Genomic DNA, 20339 nt, shown 5'->3' on the forward strand with positions numbered 1-20339 from the left:
TAAACCAATCTAGAGGAGGCTCTTTTAGAAGAGATTCCTTGGGGAATTAAGAATCAGAGAGATGGAGAATCGTTAGTGAGGAATCGTTAGGAAACACAGTCTGGAATGTACATTATTGGGTCTAGAGAGGTGGCAAAGTTCAATGGAAAAAGTCCAGAACTTGAGGTCTGGAACTTGGGTCTCTCTTCCTGACAATTCACATGACTTAGGGTGTGCAGCCTTCCTTTGCATCCTCAGAAATGCTTGGTGAATAAAAATAGAACCAATCTGTGCAATGCTTTATGTCTCTAAAAGGAAAATTATGTACGAAGGCAGGATAGTATTATACTACTTATCATTTAGTCCGCAGGCTCCACTGGATTTATTAGAAATTTATGTAGCCTGAATTATCAAGTGATTTGAGGAATAAGATACAAATTATGGAGGAATAGGCAGTTCTATTAATAAAATAGATATAAGTGAATTCATAAAATAATACCTATTTTATTGCTTTGAAATAGGACTAGCAAAGCAGCTGAATATACAATTTGGGTTTTTTCTGCCAAAGTAGAAACACTTCCCCAGAACTTTTCCTTAAATCTTTCTTACTGTTTTCCTCCCACTTTATCTTTTTCTTCTTTTTAAACCTCTCATCCATCTACTTCTTTGCGGATCATTGTTGAAGCATTAACTATGTAACTTTTCTCACCATCGCATTGAGTTAAATTAGTCCCGATTGTTCCAAACCATGCTTCTGTATATGAACTTGGGTGGAAAATAATAAATGCCGAGGGAAAGGTCAAATTGGGGATGCAGAAGAACTGGCAAGGAGCAGAAATCCAAATGGTTGAGTCACAAAAAGGAAATGAATGAGACTAAAATACAATCAAGCCATGGGAGGAATGCAAGTCTTTTCTTAAGTGAAAATTATTTTTCATGGCCATTACTACACCCATCCCAGAATTCAAGGCGCCTCAAGTCTATGAAAAGATAGCTCTGAAAGGAGCTGCTTCAATAGATTACCTTGTTTCAATAACTTCTTAGATTCATTTAGCACAACAGATACAGTCTAGATAAGAAAAGGCAGAGAGGTGGGGAGAAGGGAGAAGCCTGGGAAAATGTTGTCAAGATTTTCTTTTTGTAGCAAATGACTCTGAAGGAAGAAAGAATTCATTTTCTTATCCTTTTAAGTCTTACAGCTTCATATTCCTCCCCAAATTTGACCTTCCTTTCAACTTGTATTGGAATCTCTCCAGTACTAAAGTCTATTGTCCACCTCAGATGATAACCTTTCCTATTTCCTTTCTTCTTGCCTGCCCTATTACAAATAGGTGGCATTGTTTTTGCTTTTAATTAAAATTCTTTTGGAACCAATATTTATTTTTATCAAAATGTTCCATGCAACCAGTTTGGGGAGTCAAATAATGCTAAAAAGGCTTATGCCAAAAGCAACAGTTCCATTCCCACCCCATCATCTCTTCCTACCACTCAGAGGCAACCATTCAACTTGTTAAACTTATCTCATTGGGCATTTATCTCTGTATGCCTAAGAAATATGTGTATATTATCTCTGTTTTGTCACATGGGAATTTTTATAGTTTAGGCAATCATGAAAAGCTTAAAAATGTGAACCAACTGTTCACCTGATCAAATTTGTTGTTCTTCAAAATTCAGGTAGTCCCAGCTACTTGGGAGGCTGAGGTGGGAGGATCACTTGAGCCTACAAGTTCAAGGCTATAGTGCACTACAATTGTGTCTGTGAATAGCCACTGCACTCCAGCCTGGCAACATAGCAAGACCCTCTCTCTAAAAAAACAGAAAAAAGAGAAAAAAAAAATATATATACTTAGGTAGTGACTTCAATTTAATTAGTCCTCAATGTACAAAATCTACATAACCAACCTACCATGCACCATTCTGAAAAAGTGTTTTGGAAGAGCAAATCCAAAGATGGTAATGCATTCACCCAGTTATAAAATCATTATAATACTGTCAGTCAGGATTCGATCACAGAAGCAGAGACTCAAGTAGAGAAGCAGAATCCACTGGGATGTGTGTAGGTATGTCATATATCATATATAATCTTACATAATTGTGGGAACTGTGTTAATCTCTGTAAAGCTGTTGTCTTGACACCTAATTCTGAAGCATGAGGACTTCAGGGAAGGCAGTCAGGAAGGGAAGATAGACATAAAGTAGGGAAAAGTAAATACAAGCTGGAACCCACCAAGTCAAACTAAAGCCCTGTCGGTGCTCGCTGCCTTTGACCTTGATGGTGCAGTTACCTTGCAGAAGCTGTGCTCCTTCATGACATACCTAGCCCAGGAGTTGGAAAGCTGGAGAAGGACTTAGGGGCAGGTAGAGCAGTTGCAGCCCCATGCTAATGAGGTCACCCAGCAGATAAGCAACAACATGAGCTACAAAATAGCTGCTGATTCACTTCCGCCCCAAAATCTGCATTAAAATGTCTCTTGCTGCCCACCTTAACCAGAAACACAGGGAGGGGATTCTGGGAAATGTAGTTCACCCTAGCCAACTTGACAAATCACAAAGCCACCACCCTCTACCCCTTCTCAGTGTGGCACCCATATTTTAAACCATAGTTAATCTCCAAATAAAGACGACAACAACAAAGTCATATTTCTTGTCTAACATTACACAACTATTCCACATACAACCCAGAACACACTAACCCTTTCTCCAAAAAGAAGATACAAAGTTTCTTTTTAGTCTTTGAGGGATGTTTATTCTTCTTCTGATTCACACTATTTTTTTGATATTCTGCAATCTAAAGACGGATATAAAGCTGACCTCCTATGAACACATGTTATAAGGACCCTTATCATAAGGGTACGGGAGAGGGAAAGAAAACCATAGTACTTTATTAATATAGACACAAACATATTCATATGAAAATAAGGAATAAATATTCATGACAGTCCTAGTTTCTGCAACAAGTTACATGGTAGTAAACTGGTTTATCAAGCCGGTTACTCCAGAGTGATGGGAACGTGATAAGAATAGTGAATTTCATGAGCATGAGTCCCTGCCACACCTTTTTTTAATAACTACTTTCTTTTATTACCTGTTCTGTAGTCTTTGTGCCCTCAGCAAGCACCTCAGCTGATTTTAGCTTCCTGCCTGCTAGAGTAACCCAAACCTTCCTTCCTGAATGAGACTCCGGCCCATCAGCAGTTCTGCTTTAATTGGGTTGTTAGAGTTTCAACTGACCTTAATCACCAAGCATGGGAGCACGAGGGGAACCCTGGAGAATCTCGTGCATTCCAGACGTGCTCCTCCTCACCCTCACTGCACAACAGCATTCCAATTTTCCCCTGATGGTCTGGATCAGCCGCCGCAGACAGTACCCCTTCTTTGCCTGTGATGTGGAGGCATGAGCCCAAAGCAGCTGGGTGGCAGTCTCAACTTCCAGTTCATTGGGATCACTGTTGTGGAAGCATTTATCCCTTTAGAACCAAAATCTCTAAATCACTCATTGGGATGGGAAACAAAAACTTTGCTAATGGATCACTAGGAGTAACAGGGAGAGGAATCATTCCCAGTCCCGCCCCTTGATTTCCAGACCTGTGAATGCTGGCTATGAGAGAAATGCCACCATATTGGATGCTGATTTAGGGCATATACGGCCTTCTGAGGGACACTGCCCCAGCCCCACAGGCGTTGCCAACTGGAAATATAGTTGAGTCGTCCAAAGGCCATTCCACTGTTCTATCAAGCCGGCTGCTTCAGGACAAGGAGGAACATGATTAGAACAGTGAATTCCATGAGCATGGGCCTTTGGTCACGTTTTATTTACTGTGAAATGAGCCCCTTGGTCACAAGTGATGCTGTGTGAGTGCCATGATGACAGATAAAGCATTCCATAAGCCCACAGATATAGTAAAGTCCATCTGTGTATATGTATGTGTGTGTGTGTGTGTGTGTGTGTGTGTGTATATATATATAAAAATAATTTTTTTTGTCCATGGTTTATGCTTTTGGGCTCTTGTTTAAGAAATCCTTTCTCAACCTCAAGGTCACAAATACAGTCTCCTACATTTTCTTCTATTACTTTTATGGTTTTACCTTTCACATTTAAGTCTTTAAAATAAACTTGGAGTTTATTTTATTTGTGGTGTGAAATAGGGAGCCAATTTTTAAAATCCATTTAGTGAGCCAGTTTTCCCAACTCTACATCCTTTCCCCACGTGTCACTGGGTCTCTTTCTGGCCTCTCTATTATAGAATCGTATTCTGTCTGTTTGCCTGTTTCTACGGCAGTGTCACGCTTTTCCTTGCTGTGGCATTGTGATGGCTGGTAGGGATACCCTACCTCTTTGCTATTCTTTTCTCAAAATTATTTTAATTTCTTATGAATGTTTAAATATTAAATAATAGTTTTATCATAGTTTAGGATGCAAGTTCCCATCCTTCCCCTTCTGCCTTGCCTCTGCCTCTGTGACACAAATTACTCTAATTCTTTAAATTATTCAACTTATAAACAAAATATTAAATTGGGAGAATCTCATCTTATAAGTTAGGTTTATTTCCCTTATATAGTTTACAGCTTTGCTTTGCTTTCTGTGTTTGATGTAATCAACTTCTACTAAGTTCATTTTTATAAAGAGACAATTTCTTTCTGAAGAGTTTTGCTTCAGTAGAGATTTTTATGACTACCTTCTGCTTCCTAACTTCTCTTGACCAAGAGGGCAATGAAAGAGTCACCTAACATTTCTGGAACCATGTGCACTTCTTTGGGAAATATTATTTGTAAAAGCCAAAAAGAATAATAGTGGTATTTTATCCCTGGAAAGTACCTAGAAGTCCATCATCAGGGACATTGGCCCACCTCCTTTTTCTACTGCCCAAATTAAAATAACTGCTGGATAAACTGAGGTTTCTGAAATTGTGTTCCTCATACCATAAAGGAACAGAATGTAGCAGAGCTAGGCTTTTAATGCAGAGCCCTTTCATTTTCAATCAGCATTTATATAAAACAAAACGAACACACAAACAAAAGGTTTCAAATGAATCATCCCCATAGTACTATGCATTTATTTTCTTACTTCTTGGCATTTAAACGAATTCTGTTTTTCTTTCACTTTATTTTTAAGCAGGTAGGCTTAAGTTTGTCTTTCATCATAACAATGGAATCTAAGAATTACTATTTATAATGGTTTAATGAGTAAGAACAATACATGCTGTTCAACAGAGGGTGGGGGAAGCTGGACAACTCCTAAATTTTGAATATCAAGAAATGTGCTCTGATGAAGTCAAATAATTTAATATTTTTGGGTGAATGAACTGTTTCTACTTAGTATAACTTTTTTTTCCAGGCACAGTTATATAAAAGGAAGGACTATACCTAAATTTCAATTACAAATTAAGTTTAGGTCTCCTTTTTTCCTCCCAAGCTATACTTAGATAAAAATGTAGCATTCTTTCCACTGTATGACATGGCACACAAGCAATAGACCTTAAAAGAAAAAAAAAAAAGCCAGCACTGTAATTTTTTCCCTAGCCTTTCCTTGTCAATAGAAGTTGGGAAGCAGAATATAGGCATAAAAATCTCCACTGAAGCAAAACACTTCAGAAAGAAATTATGTCTTTATAAAAATAAACTTAGCAGAAATCGATCACATCAAACACAAAAAGCAAGCAAAGTTGTCCACTGTATAAAGCAAACCAATCTAACTTACGAGATGGTGTTCTCCCAATCCAAGACTTTCTATACAGAGTGAATAATTTAAAGAACTACGGTAATTGTGCTGCAGAGGCAGAGGTAAGATGTTTAAGTGACAGGAAGCTTAAAAAATAGTTTTAAAATGTTTCTGCTGTTGACAAACAGAAACTATCAAACCCCTTACACAGATTTCTTTCCTCTGAATCCCCAGATGTACTCTATTTTTCTGCCCTCTGGTTTTTTAGGTGGGAGGGGAGTTCTGGCAGGGCTCAGCTGAATGACTCATCTGTCAGTGAGTTTCTTTCTCTGTGTCATGGGTATTGCCTCAATTGTTCTATGCCTGTGAGATCTGCTTCTGCAGACCTCATGTCTCTGAGAGTGTTTCTAAATTTTAGAATGAATACCACAGGGGATTCATCTGTGTTTGACGGGGGTGGAAAAAAGATCCCTCCACCATTTCTTTATTGTATAGGGTTTTCTAAATTCAGTAAGGTCTTCCATAAGAACCAATGTCTTCATGTACCCATCTACTGTATACCTTACGGAGTACGAAAAGCACTAACTACAAAGACTTCTAAGGCAGAGCGCGGTGGCTCACGCCTGTAATCCTAGCACTCTGAGAGGCTGAGGCAGGAGGATCACTTGAGGTCAGGAGTTCGAGACCAGCCTGAGCAAGAGCGAGACCCTGTCTCTACTAAAAATAGAAAGAAAATTAGCTGGACAACTAAAAAATATATAGAAAAAACTAGCCAGGCATGATGGCACATGCCTGTAGTCCCAGCTACCTGGGAGGCTGAGGCAGGAGGATTGCTTGAGCCCATGAGTTTGAGGTTGCTGTGAGCTGGGCTGATGCCACGGCACTCTAGCCAGGACAACACAGTGAGTCTGTCTCAAAAAAAGAAAAAAAAAAAAAAACTTCTATTGGACCCATAGGTTTAATGATCTCACATTCCAAAGGCACTTCATTTGTCCCTATAAATTATGTTAAAAGTAGTTGAAAAGCAGAAGTGCTTTTGTGACTTTTTTCACGTTTTGCAGCCTAAAAGTGTGCATGTAAATTAAAAAAAAAAAGCCAGATTTAATAAAGAAATTAGTTGTATTATTAAGTAACAAAGGTAGCTATAATTTCACCATGAACTGGAAAATACATTACCAATAAAATTTCTGAACATTCCACCAATTTTTTTTTTTATTTTTTTTTTTATTTTTTTTTTTGAGACAGAGTCTCACTCTGTTGCCCAGGCTAGAGTGAGTGCCGTGGCGTCAGCCTAGCTCACAGCAACCTCAAACTCCTGGGCTCAAGCGATCCTACTGCCTCAGCCTCCCGAGTAGCTGGGACTACAGGCATGAGCCACCATGCCCGGCTAATTTTTTCTATATATATTTTTAGCTGCCTATATAATTTCTTTCTATTTTTGGTAGAGATGGGGTCTCACTCTTGCTCAGGCTGGTCTCGAACTCCTGAGCTCAAACGATCCGCCCACCTCGGCCTCCCAGAGTGCTAGGATTACAGGCGTGAGCCACCGCGCCCGGCCTCCACCAATTTTGATATGTAATCTTAAAAATGTCGTACAGAAGATCCACGAAAGGTCAGAGCAGTTGGCAGGTGAGGAAGATGCCAAGATCACCTTTGTAATTAACTCCGGGAGGTGGCCTCCTAAACTAGCAGCCTGCACTTATTTCTTCAGGCAGTAAGAGCCAAGATGATAGTCTCATTTAGTTGGGGGTGGGGAGAGGGAGGATGAGTAAGCAGGCAAGCACTCAGGGAAAACCTACAAATTCTATTATAGCCAGAATTTCCCTTTATTCCTACTTGGGGGTGGGGGCGGGGGAGACAAAAGAGGAACAGACGCTCTCTCCATACGTTTCTCTAGTTGTTTCATTGCGCTTGCTGAAACCAACTCCATTTAAAATTCATATCCAGGATATGATGAATCAGCAAACTGTTTTTAACTTGTAGTACTCAGTTGCTTTTCCATAAGCAAATGCCTTATGTGCCTGCTATATTTCACCATGACATTGGCAACACCTATCTCTGCTCTGAAGCTTTATACTTACTAAAATGACTCTTCTTCTTTTCAAATGTAACCAAGAAAATCCTGGCTAGAAAATGCCTCTTTGCCTCAGTCTTCCCAGTAGACCTGTTGGGAGCTAGGAATGAAGTTTAATAAGAACTGTCTAGTATGTTCTTGGCTTTCCTGGCATAGCGTTAAAAGGGTGTGGATGGACCTTCCATAACAGCCTACATTGAGGCAAAAAGCAGCCCTAAGCTAACCCTTACCCCATGTATCCCCTCAAAAAACTTACGAAAGGATATAACTAAAGAAATAAAATAGGACAGAGACACTAACAGGAGTCACAACACTCCCCTCCCCCGTAAATTCAACAGTCCAACCTTCTCAACCAACACCATTTTAAGCAGCAAGAGGCTATTACTTTACAAAGTTGTCTGTGTTAGATCAGTGGCTATAGAGCTATCAGGTGAGCCTTCTGTCGTCATTTCTGAATTAGGAAATAATTATTCTTATATTCATTTCACAACTCCAGTGAACCCTGAAGGGCTAAAAACATTTCTTTTCCTCCAGGAGGTTGCCCCAACTCGGCCACATGTGGTAGGACCTCCCCCAACCCCCAAGCCCACAATCTCAGTGAGTCTCAGGAATCTTCTTAGTCCAGCAGGATCTCTTCTGGGTGTTTAATTGGCCCTTCTCTGCTTTGTGGTTCAAGCTTCATCAGGATTCAGAACAGCTGATGGGAAAGCAGAGCAGGACCCTAGAAGAGCCAAGACCAGGGTGGCTTCCTGTTGCAGAAAGTAGGCGGCAGTTTCCAGTCCACTACATTCACGGGCATCAGAAAATCTCTGACAACCAGCCACGGACGTGCAGGAACAGCTGCTGCTGAGTCATCCAGAAGTCCCTCAGCTTAAGGTTCTTGAAGGAATGAGAAACACATGTCAAAACACTTAAACTGAAAAAAACTTCTCATGCATGGAGACACAGGACTCTCATTCAGGCCACAATTGCTGACGGTAGAATAATTTGACACATACACAAATCTTCAACTAGGAAGAAGAAAGCAGGAAACTGTCTAAAGTATGCCTAGATTCCTTATTACCTTATGATCAAGATGGCTACATTACTCACATGTGTGATAGATATCTGGGTTAAGCAGGCTGGAACAGCAAGGGGCTGGGCAGCATCACCCTCCCTGTCCACACAACCTCTCCATGTTGCTAGCTTGGGCTTCCTCACAGTATGGCTGTCTCAGGTTTGTTGGAGTCTTACGTAGTAGCTGATTGGAAGTGCAAAGTTTCTTATCCCCTGTCCTTGAAAGTCCCAGATCTTCACTTCTGCCAAATTCTTTTGTTCAAGAAGTCACTAAATCCAGCCCAGATTTAAAGAGAGGTGGATTGATTTCACCTCTTAAAGGGGGAGGAGCAATGTCACATTGCAGAAGAGCATGTCATGTGGAAGAAACCGTTTAGCCATCTTCGAAAAATACAATCTGCCATACCTCAGGATTGTAAATTTTCTAATAACATTCTAACATTAATAATTCTAGTGGACTGTATTTCTGTGTGTCGGGGGGAACCACGAATTTTGCTCTTGCTAATTCTATCTGGGCAAGTTGGAAATTTACTAAGCTTTCCAGCTAACCAAATTTCTGAATTTGAGTTCTAGTCGTATTTAAGCATTACTATGATTTGAAAGAAGCTATGGATTCTGAAGTAGTGGGCTTTGACTGAGTTGACTTTAAAAAAAATAAACATTGTTTGGATTTTAAATGCAATATAGATGTGACAGTAATAAACCATTGGTTTTCTAGTGATTATTTCCATTCTGGAGAGGAAACTGAATGAAGGTAATAGTCAAAAGTTTAAAAAGGGCCGGGCGCGGTGGCTCACGCCTGTAATCCTAGCACTCTGGGAGGCCGAGGTGGGCGGATCGTTTGAGCTCAGGAGTTCGAGACCAGCCTGAGCAAGAGCGAGACCCCACCTCTACTAAAAATAGAAAGAAATTATATGGACAGCTAAAAATATATATAGAAAAAATTAGCCGGGCATGGTGGCGCATGCCTGTAGTCCCAGCTCCTCGGGAGGCTGAGACAGGAGGATCGCTTGAGCTCAGGAGTTTGAGGTTGCTGTGAGCTAGGCTGACGCCACGGCACTCACTCTAGCCTGGGCAACAGAGTGAGACTCTGTCTCAAAAAAAAAAAAAAAAAAAAAGTTTAAAAAGAAATAAGGTAAGTATGTATAACGCAGCACCCAGAAAACTCTCTTCTAAGACTACATACAGACAGCCCCATGAACCTCAATAAGACTTGAAGAGTTCAACTCCACTGTTGAACTCAGGAATAAGCCCAAGAGAAACCCAAGTCATTGTATGCAATTTCCTTCCCAACACCTTTTGGGATCCAGTCAGCAGAATGAGACCTGCGTCCAGAAATAAACCCAGTCATCAGCACAGAAAAAAAGAGTATGATTAGGGGTAAATGGGTGGGGATATGGGATAAAGCCCAGATACAAGCACGAATGGAGGAGGTTCAGTCTGGAGGACAGTCATCAAAGTAGCAGGGGACAGGCAGTGCAAAACAGTAGGACCCTTGGTGGGACATGGCAGGATGTCCATGAAGACAGCAGCTAGTCAGACATTCAGGGATCCCCCAAACACTGAGGATGCCAGGAAGGCCCAGGATTTGGCCTGGGGTGGGGTGGGGAGTGTCTGGATTCCCAAGAGAGATTAAATATGCAAAAGAAAAGGGAAGAACACATCGTTGTTTGACATGAAACAGGATTAATACCAGTTAAGTACCAGTTATGTTCTCTTCTGCCTAAGATTATGACTGGTCCTGGGAGCAGGGATGGAGCTGTTGGGGGGACAAGCTGATTAGACTTGTGGGGGTGAGGAGACCTGTACAGGGTAGGGGCTTATTTGGCTAGAAACTAACAGACTCTCAAATTTTAATGTGTCCTAGAATCGCCTAATTGGGTTGTTTAAAAGTCATATTCTGGATTCACCCCTAGAGACCCCTGGTGAGGATGTCTGGGGTGCAGCTCAGGAATCTGTGTTCTCACAACCACCCCAACGGATTCTGTTGTTCCGCATTTTGTAAACTGCAATACACACAATCCTTTCCACTTGATTGCCGGCTCAAGGGTGATGCAGGCAACCGGGTTAAGGTTTCTGCCCACAAATAGAATGGTTAGAATTTCAGAGGGCTCCAGAGGGCCTGAAACATAACTGAGGTTAGTAAATAATTAGTCAGAAGTGATACTATTTCACAAGTTTTGCTTTTAAGCAACTGCAGTAGAACTATAACAGCCACATCAGAGGTTTGAAATGTGACTAGGAACATTTCTCATCGTTTAAAAAATGGTAAGAATTCAAGAAGTTTACCCAGCCTGGTTTTAAGAGCTGCATATTTGAAATTAAAAATACTTTTGTAAAAAGTAAAAACAACCCTAGTTGATTGCAGAAAATTAAAAATTTAGATAAGCAGAAATAATATTTTAAAAAATCCATAATCTCACTGCCCAGAGATAACCACAATCAACCCTTTGGTGTGTATCTTTCCAGCCTTTGTCTAGACAAATATATTCATCTATGGATTTGTTTTTTCTCCCCTTTGTTTTGATAAATGGGATCGTACTGTACAGGCCTGGGTCGTGGTGCTTGTTTTTAAAGCTGTTGGTTTAGAACCAGCCACTGAGGTCATTCTCTATTCCTTCTAGATCACATGGTCTCCCATCTCCACTTCCCTTTCAGGGCAGCTTCATTCTTCTGGCTCTCACTTTGTGACCCAAACTGGACTTCCTACAAATTACTGATAGATGCAACAATATGCATGAATCTCACAGTCTTTGTGCCAGGTGATAGAAGCCAGACAAAGAAGAATACATATTGTATGTTTCCATTGATACAACATTCTAGAAAAGGCCCAACTAATCCATACTGACAGGAAATAGCTCAATGGTTACCTGGGCGTGGGGTGGGGAAGTTGACTACAAATGCGCACAAAGCAACTTTAGGGAGTAATTAAAATATTCTATATCTTGATTGTGGGCGTAATTACATGGGTGTATACATCTGCCAAAACCCATTGAACTTCAGATGGGTGCGTTTGTACGTAAATTATGCCTCAATAAAGTTGATTTACCCTACACTAATTCACTGTTCAAAAATTTGAAAAAGGGATTCTTACTGGCTCAGTTTGAGTCAGATATCCACACCAAGTCCTACCAGCCAAAGTTGAAGACAGGGGCAGATTCACGGCTCACAACAAGCCTCCTCCAAGAACAGACCTGAGACTCAGGGCTGGCCCCTCGTGGCCATGTCTGTGCTGTAGGACTGAGTCCACCTGCCACAGCTGCCTGGTCCCATGGTGGATGTGTGACCCAATCCAGGCCAGTCCTTCCCTAGGAATTGGTGGTGTCTCCTTGGATGGGAGGCCCAGGTGCTGCCAGGAAACAGCTCTGCTGTCTTAAAGCACAAAGTCAACACGCAAAAGGAACAAAGTGCTGGTCAAAAGATTTCCCAACAGAGTGGAGTAGGTGTGAAATAGGAAGCAATAATTCTAATCAGCGAAAAGTCTAAACACGCCAAGTCAAACTGGGTATTCGCTTTCCTTTCCCAGTGCTAGAGAAAATTCCAGGGACGGGGCTTGCTCTGAGAGACTGATCACAATTTCCAGAAGCAGGTGTAAGTGGAGGAACAGCGTCTCCAGAGCCAGGAACAAATTCAAGAATGCACCCAGATCAGAGATGGGGCAGCCACTCGTCTGTGCTTTCCATGACTATTCATTGAGCACCTACTGGGTCCCTGCACCTGTTCTAGGTGCTGGCCATACAGTAGCCTTCAAGGCAGGTGCGGTCTCTACTGTCGTGAAGCTTTCATTTCACTGGAGAGAGACAGACAAGAAACAGACTCACGGAAATTCTGGATGGCGACATAATCTATGAAAAAATAAAACACAGGGATGTGGTGGAAAGCGGCTTCTGCAGAGAGTAGGTCACCCTAGACAGAGGTCAGCAAAGGTCTAGCAGTAGAGGTAGCATTTCAGAGAAGACAAGGAGCCCAGGCAGCCAGCCCAGCTTCCACAAAGGCTTGGGGTGTCTGAGTAAGAGGAAGAAAGTCCGTGTGGATGGAGTGACAGTAGCAAGGAGAGCTGTGGCAGGCAGCAGGTGATGTCAGAGAAGCCGGCAGGGGTCAGATCACACGGGGCTGTGCAGATCTGAGGAAGGCCTTTGGTTTGCGCTAAAGACAACAGGGAGACATTGGAATACTCACAAGTTTCCATTTTTAAAAGTTCCTGCCAGCTATTACACTGAGAATAGAGAGTACAAGAATGGCAGCAGGGAGACCAGGTGCGAGACCATCGCTGTGAGTCCGGTGGGAGACACGCAGGCAAGTAAAGATTTAGGGTATATAGGTGTGACGTCAGGAGCTGAAAAAAATAAAAAGCAGATGGTGGACAAGAATTGAAATGTGCAGATGAAGAACAAAGCACGGTCACACGACACAGAGGCTAGGAAGCCGCTTACAATAAAACCTAGACAGCCCAGCGGGCTCAAGGTGCCCGAGTGATGCCCAGAGGAGGATCTGCCACCGACATGGGGAAGCCCTTCTCCACTTTCTTACCACACTTTAACACCCTGGGCATCAAAACAATGGGACTTGGGCCTGATATTTCAGACTTCTCAAGGGCAACATCTTTTAAAAGTGCCTCTCTCCCTGGCGCTCAGATCAATGCTGCCCTCCCCAAACCCCCTGTCCTCTGATGCAGGCAAACATTCCAGCTCCTTCTGCAGCAACTCATATAAATGGACAGTCCAGGATCGACTCCTTCCGAGCTCCCGCCTGCACCACCCCACCCAACCAATAGACATACGTGTCTGAGCGGCCCAGTGACGGGCCCCGGTTAAAGCCAAGATTGCTACAGCGGTATTATTTTAAACCTCCTCAATTAATCTTCCTTAACACCTTAAAATATTAAGGCCCTATTAGGAAAATTGATTTGGATAATTAATCTAAGCTCGAAATAAGTACTTAACCAGCCATGCCCCTAATCTGATTTTCCATTGAATTTCTGAATGTTTTCTCCAATTTAAAAAAACCACGGAGATAAACCAAGTAATGAGAAATGAGTGCTATTATAACTTCTAGGCTAGATGTGGATACTAAACAGAGTTCCTGGTCACCTAGGTGTCAGTCCTCAGAGATAAATTCTTTCTTCCCACTAAAATTCACTCTTCCTGCAGCTCCCATTTTCTGAGCCAAGACTAAGAGTTGGAGGATTATAAATCGATAGTCATAGATTATTTGGGATTAGATTATTAGAAGCTCATTTCCCCTGGTCTTCTAAGTCAAAGGTCTGTTGGTTGCTAGAATCAAAGGCTTACTTACATCCAGAAAAAACTAAGCATAGGTTTGAGGAGGAGCAGAAAGGGAGCCAGGCTACTCTCTCTTTTATCTCTCTCTTTCTCGACTCCACCCCACGTGCGTGTGTGTCTGTGTCTGTGTCTGTGTCTGTCTAATCCTTTCCTCTCTCACTCTCTTCTCTGGCTGCTCCCCTGGTTACTCACTGCCGCTGTTTGCTCATACCTTAGGCATGCACACGGCCCATTAGAGCCGCCCAACCTTAACTCTAGAACTTGCTGGAACCCCCACGTCCACCACTCCCCCCTCGACCGTTCTAAAGTCCCCCAGTTGGAATCTGATGGCTCAGTTCATATTTTCAAGCCAGGCCACAAGTCACTGACCAGGCCAGGAACTAGCTGCCCTTTGGTCTGATGTCTGTCCCTGATTAGTTTGGTTATGGCCGGGGACTCAGGTCACACAGTACAAACATGATCACTCAGGGCAGCAGGAGACTCCCAGAAGATGGAGCGGGTGGGCAGATATCCTAAAACAGCTCTTAGTACAGCCTCCCATCCTGGGACCCAGGAGCCCAGGCTTAACAGTTGTGTTGCCGCCCAAATCTTGCTAGCAATAAAACCCAGGACCCAGTACTTCTGTTGTCCCTCCCCAGACATATAGCTGGTCCTCAGTCACCACTCTCCCTCTCTTGCTCGCCTTTATGCCTTTAATGGTCTCAGCTTAGAGGTTGTAAAAGCCCTTCCCACACTTTCATGGGCATAAGGATCAAACCGTGGATTTTGTTAAAATGTATGTTCTTACTCAGGAGCCCTGAAGTGGGGCCTGTGAGTTTGGATTTCTGACAAGTTTCAGGTGGCACCAATGCTTCTGCTCTGAGCACCTTGCTTTGCTCGGCAAAGGGTTTTAGGACTCAGTTTGTTTCCTGCTCTTTAGTTCTAGCTAGTGTCCGTTCTTAAGCAGTTTGTTGTTTTTGAAGACCTAGTCCGGGTACAGTAGGAGAACATCGAGTTGTGCACACAAATGATGTGAAAGCTGGCCCCTGATGGCCAAGAGACTTGAAACTCACTGTCCTTTATGTGTAAAGAGGTGGAGGATATTATATTTCTTAGCATTCCAGAAAAGCTCATCCCCAAGAGAAAAACTGTCAGTGCTGGAGACTGGACCCCATGTCCCATAAAGGGCCCACTGGGGTCAGCCCTAAGATGTCCAGTCTCTGGTGTGAAGGCCCACAGACCACATGGCTAAACACTCAAAAATCCTAAATCAGGGAAACAAACTGCTGAATAAAATGTGTTCCATCCTCCTACCTTGACAAATATGTCTTGAAAATGACAATATTTAAAAATACATGTAGTGCTCGCTTCGGCAGCACATATACTGAAATTGGAACGATACAGAGATTAGCATGGCCCCTGCGCAAGGATGACACGCAAATTCGTGAAGCGTTCCATTAAAAATACATGTAAAGCTATGGTTTGATAGGCCCAAATCAGTACATTATCAAAGAGGACTGAATATAATTATGATCGCTTTATGTCTTGGTGGTGAGTTGATGGATCAGGGATGTTTGAAAGATTAATAAAATAAAACAAGCATAATTTGTAAGTTATTATACACTCATTTCATAAAAATTTATTTTTACCTTCATTTCAGCAAAATTACTAAAAAGTCATGATAATATTTTTCACATAATTGTGTTCTATTGACAATAAAGCTCTAAAGGGTTAAAAAATATAATTGTATCCAAAGTACAAAAATTGAATATATTTTATCAAAAAATAAATAATGTAAAATAAAAAATTACTTTTCATATGTTTTCAAAATACTTGTTTTACTTCTAAAATATTCAACATTACCTATTATAATTAAAAGGCACACACTTATAATTAATGACTATAAGAAAATTTTCATTGAAAATGCTTAAATAAAGCAGAAATGTTTATTTACATTTTAAAAAATTTAACTAAATCATAACAATTGTCATTTAAAAATCTATGTACATTAGAATTTAATGCCATGTGGTAGCTTTTGTAACAAAGCACTATTACACTTCACACATATTAAATATTTAGATGTAATTGGAGAGTGATATGAATTGTTTAATATTGCCAAATGCTTCGTAGCCAGCATGTGCAACTGCTTTGAACACTGTGCTATTTTGTTCACTTATGAGTACCTCCAGGAACACAAAGAGAAGCAAGAAAATGAAGCTTAGCACTTTCAAGAAATGATACTTCACAAAGCAATTTGTCAATTTAAAAATGTGTGTCAATTTAAAAAATTCAAAAAACAAAAACTTGCAGGAAACCTGTTTGAAAAATAAGAATACAAATAAATAAATAATGCCTGCTGTTGCCCAAGTTCAAGGCATTGTTCTCAGTCACCTTTTGCATGGAGAACAAAGCACAAATGCTGAGAACACGGGGCCCTGAACGTGTTGGTGGATGTGGAGAATTGCAGGTTGTTCTCTGATACACTGGGCACTAGATCTAGAGTGACAGGGGCACTGTCGCATTCTTCAGGTGATTCATATCATCTGAGAAGTTTGGGAAATACGGATAAGGAAGGGCAAAAATATGTAACTATATATGTGTATATGTAAGTGTGTGTATTTATATATTTTTTCTTTTTCTTTCTTTCTTTCTTTTTTTTTTAGAGTCAGGGTCTCCCTCTGTTGCCCAGGCTAGAGTACAGTAGCATAATCACAGCTCACTGCAGCCTCGAGCTCCTGGGCTCAAGTGATCCTCCAGCCTCAGTCCCCAAGTAGCTGGGACTACAGGCATGAGCCACATCTCCCAGCTGTAACAAAATTTAACGGAGTACTCTCAATCTAGTTGCTCAAGCAACTGGAAGTTGAAAAACTTATTTGGTGACTTTGCTAAAGAAATCATGATGAAAATTATTATAAGATTATTTACAATTTTTGGTATGGACAGAATTGATTTCATTTATTACCTTTACACATTTCAGTGTTAGATTTTAAAAATTCAAATATACTTATTTAATAATATGTTGGTATTATTTTAAATGATGCTGTTTAATTATTAATAAAGTAACATTCTAAAGGATGGCAAAACAAAGTTTCTTTTTTTTTTTTTTTTTTTTGTTGAGACAGAGTCTCACTTTGTTGCCCAGGCTAGAGTGAGTGCCGTGGCGTCAGCTTAGCTCACAGCAACCTCAGACTCCTCGGCTTAAGCGAACCTACTGCCTCAGCCTCCCGAGTAGCTGGGACTACAGGCATGCGCCACTATGCCCGGCTAATTTTTTCTATATAGATTTTTAGTTGTCCATATAATGTCGTTCTATTTTTTAGTAGAGACGGGGTCTCGCTCAGGCTGGTCTCGAACTCCTGACCTTGAGCAATCCACCCGCCTCGGCCTCCCAGAGTGCTAGGATTACAGGCGTGAGCCACCGCGCCCGGCCCAAAGTTTCTTGTGTATGCCGCGGGTTGAGGGCATCACAAAGATCTCACAGAGATTTTTATACTGGACCCATTCAGACTAGTAATGCCACTAATCCCAGGATGATACACTTCTCTTATGATGCTTTTTGCTAGAGGTAGTTTGGATCTTTTGTTATCTGATATACACACACATACACCCGTATCCTATACCCTCAGTTTTCCAAATTGAGCAACAACAGGCAGCTCACAAATTCCAACTTTAGCTTAGCAAACTCGCATAAGGAAGTGAGAAAACGTGTGCTATAGATCATGTCAGAACAGGCAGGGACCAGTTATAGGACTGAGGCATGAAAAGATTAAGCAATAGTGTTGGAGAAGACCATAAAGGAAGATAATAAGAGAGTGCCTTTAGATGAACTCCAAATCCACTGTGATGCCGTGGCAGTGCAGAATTCTGGAATTCCTCTGAAACTTAGTCGATAGCCACATGCACCACTCCGCATAGGCTAGTCTGATGCGAGGTATTTTGCTTACCAAATGGAAGCTCATCTTATCTCTATCTTTGCACTAATGCCATTTAATTTGAGTTTACTGGGAGCAGCGTTTTTTTCCCCCCCCTGGAATTTTGGTTACCAAACAGATGGAACTTTTACAAGTTCAAAACAGCAACTTGGTGCACAGCTGACCATAGGTCAGTGTCCTCGCTGCAGTGCCTCCTATCTAAAAGGTGCCTGCTGTTTCTTCCACTCCTTAGATTATTTTGTTTATTAGAATCTGCTGTTTCCAGGGGCCCTAAGGGCTGGTGAGAACAAAACACACAAGATGCCCTTACAAACACTCCCTGTGCTTTTGACCTTTGAGGGATCTGCTAGGAAATGGAAAGGCTAGCTCTACTTCCTGAGAAAACTATGGCAAAAGGAATTTTCAGTGGGGTATTATTTTTGGGAAGTGTTCAGATTTCCCCAAGCTGATTTTTCCCCTAACAGAACAGAAGTAAAGAAATCCAAACATCATCCTAACAAAAATAGAGCCAATGCTACCAAGGCTCCATGTCTGGTCAAGCAGTTAGACTATGATGGTATATTTGAATAGACCCTTTCCCCAAACATGTTCCAAACTTGAAATGTTATAGATATCTAGTTTAAACCTAAAGAGCTTTTCTATGAGTTAGAAAAGAAAAAAAAAAGTAAGAAAGTATTGGTACTTTTGGATAATGTGGGTGATTTTGAATTTAACATCTAATCCCATCCTACTCACACTCCCAGTTCCTAATTGAAAGGAATAAAATAATACAAGTGAAACTAGTATCAGTGCTACAACTAAAAAAAGCTCTCAGGCCGGGCGCGGTGGCTCACGCCTGTAATCCTAGCACTCTGGGAGGCCGAGGCGGGTGGATTGCTCAAGGTCAGAAGTTCGAGACCAGCCTGAGCGAGACCCCGTCTCTACTAAAAATAGAAAGACATTATATGGACAACTAAAAATCTATATAGAAAAAATTAGCCGGGCATAGTGGCGCATGCCTGTAGTCCCAGCTACTCGGGAGGCTGAGGCAGTAGGATCGCTTAAGCCGCGGAGTCTGAGGTTGCTGTGAGCTAAGCTGACGGCCACGGCACTCACTCTAGCCTGGGCAACAAAGTGAGACTCTGTCTCAAAAAAAAAAAAAAAAAAAAAAAAAGCTCTCATCTACGTTTCATTGGTGGGACTGCAAACTAGTGCAACCTCTATGGAAAATAGCATGAAGATACTTCAAAGAACTAAAAGTTGACCTACCATTTGTTCCAGCAATCCCACTATTGGGTATTTATAAAAAAAAAAAGTCATTTTATCACAAAGACATGTGCACTTGAATGTTTATTGCAGCACAATTCACAATTGCAAAGATGTGGAAACAACCCAAGTGCCCATAAATACAGTGAGTGAATTAATAAAATGTGGTATACGTATACTATGGAGTATTACTTGGCCATAAAAAATGGTGAACTGATACCTTTTGTAACAACCTGGATGGAACAAGAGACCATTCTTCTAAGTGAAGTATTGTAAGAATGGAAAAACAAACACCACCTGTACTATTAAATTGGAACTAGTCCATCAACACCCATGTGCACATATGCTAGTAAACCTCAACAGAAACCAAGCATGTGGAAGGGGGGAGGAGGGGATGGGCAAATTTACACCTAACGGGTACAATGCATGCTATCTTAGTGATGGGTACACTTTTAACCTTGACTCAAACTGCACAAAAGCAAGTCAAAACATTTGTACCCCGGGAATATTCTGAAATTTAAAAAAATACATTTCAGCAACGTTGAGGACTTTCTACTGAACTATAGCAAGTAGTCTGCATTGAAGGAAAAGCTCTAGGACATCTTGGCCTCCCTTCCCCCCAGGAACACCCTCCTGGAATAATTAACGGGGATCCTGGATCCTACTAACATCTCCTAATTAGAAAGGACAGGAGGCCGGGCGCGGTGGCTCACGCCTGTAATCCTAGCACTCTGGGAGGCCGAGGCGGGTGGATTGCTCAAGGTCAGGAGTTCAAGACCAGCCTGAGCGAGACCCCGTCTCTACTAAAAATAGAAAGACATTATATGGACACCTAAAACTCTATATAGAAAAAATTAGCCGGGCATAGTGGCGCATGCCTGTAGTCCCAGCTACTCGGGAGGCTGAGGCAGTAGGATCGCTTAAGCCGAGGAGTCTGAGGTTGCTGTGAGCTAAGCTGACGCCACGGCACTCACTCTAGCCTGGGCAACAAAGTGAGACTCTGTCTCAACAAAAAAAAAAAAAAAAAAAAAAGAAAGGACAGGAGTAAACGGTAAAAATAGACAAGTCAATCACATCACTTGCAATCCCTTTTACCTTGAAAACCAGTTGTGCGTGAGGCCCAAGGTTACAAG

The 20339-nt window shown here is 41.6% G+C and overlaps 1 non-coding gene across 1 annotated transcript; it reads left to right on the forward strand.

Annotated features, from left to right (window-relative positions):
• Positions 1 to 15389: 15389 nt before the first annotated feature.
• LOC138392706 (U6 spliceosomal RNA) lies at positions 15390 to 15493 on the forward strand. The gene has a single exon (XR_011234991.1). It is a non-coding gene; the product is annotated as a U6 spliceosomal RNA (small nuclear RNA).
• Positions 15494 to 20339: the final 4846 nt, after the last annotated feature.

This window comes from Eulemur rufifrons, chromosome 9 (assembly GCF_041146395.1).
Source record: "Eulemur rufifrons isolate Redbay chromosome 9, OSU_ERuf_1, whole genome shotgun sequence".
Lineage (NCBI taxonomy): Eukaryota > Metazoa > Chordata > Mammalia > Primates > Lemuridae > Eulemur > Eulemur rufifrons.